The following is a 2,742-nucleotide window of genomic DNA, read 5'->3' on the forward strand; positions in this document are numbered from 1 at the left end:
GGAGTGCCTTGATGTGATCTTGGCTCACTGCAACTTCTGCCTTCCAGGTTCAAACTACTCTCCTGCCTCAGCCTCCGAGTAGCTGGGATTACAGGCACATGCCACAATGCCTGGCTAGTTTTTGTATTTTTAGTAGAGATGAGGTTTCACCATGTTGGCCAGGCTGGTCTCAAACTCCTAACCTCGGGTGATCCACCCACCTCAGTTTCCCAAAGTGCTGGGATTACAGGTGTCAGCCCAGCCTGATAGCATTTTAATGTATCAGTTAGTTTGGAACAAGAGAAGAAAGAACAAAATGCCCTTACACAGTTGCCTACAGGCAAGAAGACTCATTTTCATGTCTTCATGATTCTCCTGCCTCAGCCTCCCGAGTAGCTGGGATTACAGGCGCCCACCACCACGCCTGGCTAATTTTTGTATTTTTAATAGAGACGAGGTTTCACCATGTTGGCCAGGCTGGTCTCGAACTCCTGACCTCAAGTCATCTGCCTGCCTCGACCTCCCAAAGTGCTGGGATTACAGAGATGAACCACCATGCCTGACCTTCAGTTTCTTTCTTCAGGGTGACAGTACAAAGACAGAAACAGATTTTTAAAAAACTGCTGGCTTAACAGTTGCTTATTAGGACAAGTGCTAAGATCATTCTAGGTTTTTGGTTGCCCTGAAGTTGCAAGGCCATTCATTTGACCTTTTGTTTCCTATCTTGTTCAATAGTCCTTTTGGAATGTTCTGCTAGTTTAGAGAAACTGCTAGCTTCCCTCCCTGTCTTTCTTTTTTTTTTTTTTCTCACTAATCTCAGGGGAGATTTAATCCCATTAATCTCAGGAAAGAGTCCGTTTACAAAGGGGATGGCTATGGCTGGTTGGGTTGACTGGGAGGTCCTAGGAAAAGCTTCCAAGCCAGCTTTGAAATTAGTAACAGATTCATCTTTCGTTGGCAGGTCTGGATGATTGATCAATTAGCATGGGCCATGAACACTTCAGGAATGGTTATCGAAAAGTTATTTGTGCAATGGCTCACACTTGTAATCCCAGCAGTTTGGGAGGCCAAAGTGGGAGCATATCTTGAGCCCAGAAGTTTGAGTCCTGAAATTTATGATATGAAGAACAATGTATATCCAATCAAGGCTTAATGTTCAACTCAGAAACCACCCATTCTTTTTTTAAAAGCCCCGTTGTGGCCAGGTGTGGTGGCTCATGCCTGTGATCTCAACATTGTGGGAGGCTGAGGCAGGCGGATCACAAGGTCAGAAATTCGAGACCAGCTTGGCTAATATGGTGAAACCCCTGTCTCTACTAAAAATACAAAAATTAGCCAGGTATGGTGGCGGGCACCTGTAGTCCCAGCTACCCAGGAGGCTGAGGCAGGAGGAATCACTTGAACCTAAGAGGCGAAAGTTGCAGTGAGCTGAGATCACACCACTGCACTCCAGCCTGGGCAACAGAACGAGACTCCATCTCAAAAAAAAAAAAAAAAAAAAAAACACTCTTGCTGATAATCAGAACATTCAAGACAACTTGAATCCCCATCTCTAGCTGGGCAGAGTGGGGTGCGCTTATGGTCCCAGCTACTCAGAAGGCTGAGGTGAGAGAATCGCTTGAGCCTGGAAGGTCGAGGCTGCAGTGAGCTGAGATTGCATCACTGCGCTCCAGCCTGGGTGGCAGCGTGAAACCGTCTCCAAAAAAAAAAAAAAAAAAAAAAATTTCCGTTTTTTCTGGCCCTTATATGGACCACATAGGGGCCCGTGGGCCTTGGATATTGTCTTCAGAGCAATACCATTCTGCCTCTTACATCTAATTTCGAGCTTTCCCAGGTCCCATCAACATATGTTTAACTAGATTACTGAGGTCAGGGTGGAGCCCATTAACAAATAGGGCAGAAAAAGCATTTTCTATGCCAGACAGGGATACCTTTCATTATTGCTCTGAGCTTAAGATTTTAACCATGGCATAGGGGTAAAGAAGCAGACATGGGAGGCCAAGGCGGGTGGATCACTTGAGGTCAGGAGTTTGAGATCAGCCTGCCCCATATAGCGAAACCCTGTGTCTACTAAAAATACAAAAAATTAGCCAGGTGTGGTGGTAGGCACCTGTAATCCCAGCTACTAAGGAGGCTGAGGCAGAGAATTGCTTGAACCCAGGAGGCGGAGGTTTCGGTGAGCCAAGATTGCGCCACTGCACTCCGGCCTGGGCAACAAGAGCAAAAAAAGAAAAAAAAAAGAAGCAGACATGGTTGATCTGACAGCCTAACTTTTATTACTTATCTAGCTGTGTCTTTTTCAGTGCATTGTCAGAGTGGAACAGTAACCATGCAAAAGAAGTCAGCAGATTCAGAGGAGGCTAGTGAGAAAGATGGAGAGCTTAGAAGCCTCTGCTTGCCAACCAAAAATACATCCCATTATCTATGGACTGTTTGGGATCCCCTCTCTTTATTTTCAATGCAGCCTGGAGATGAGCAATTTGATTTAGGTTAAAATTTCCCCGGTGTGGCCCCAAAAATTCTAAATTATTTTTGGTAAGATTCACTCATTTCTCTAGAAAAGCACAGGTCCTGAGATGGATTCCCAGATCCCCTGGATTTAAATGAACTTGGAATTGTTTGTTTTCCTGGAATGTTACCTATGAGAGGTCTTTTACTAAAACCATTTCGGTTTCTGTCTGACCCAGTCAGATACCTGAAGCCTCCTTATAGGATCGGTTAAGTTTCTATCACAACTTCCAAACTCAGTCCAGATCAGAAATG

Source organism: Cebus imitator, unplaced genomic scaffold (assembly GCF_001604975.1).
Source record: "Cebus imitator isolate Cc_AM_T3 unplaced genomic scaffold, Cebus_imitator-1.0 Scaffold102, whole genome shotgun sequence".
NCBI lineage: Eukaryota > Metazoa > Chordata > Mammalia > Primates > Cebidae > Cebus > Cebus imitator.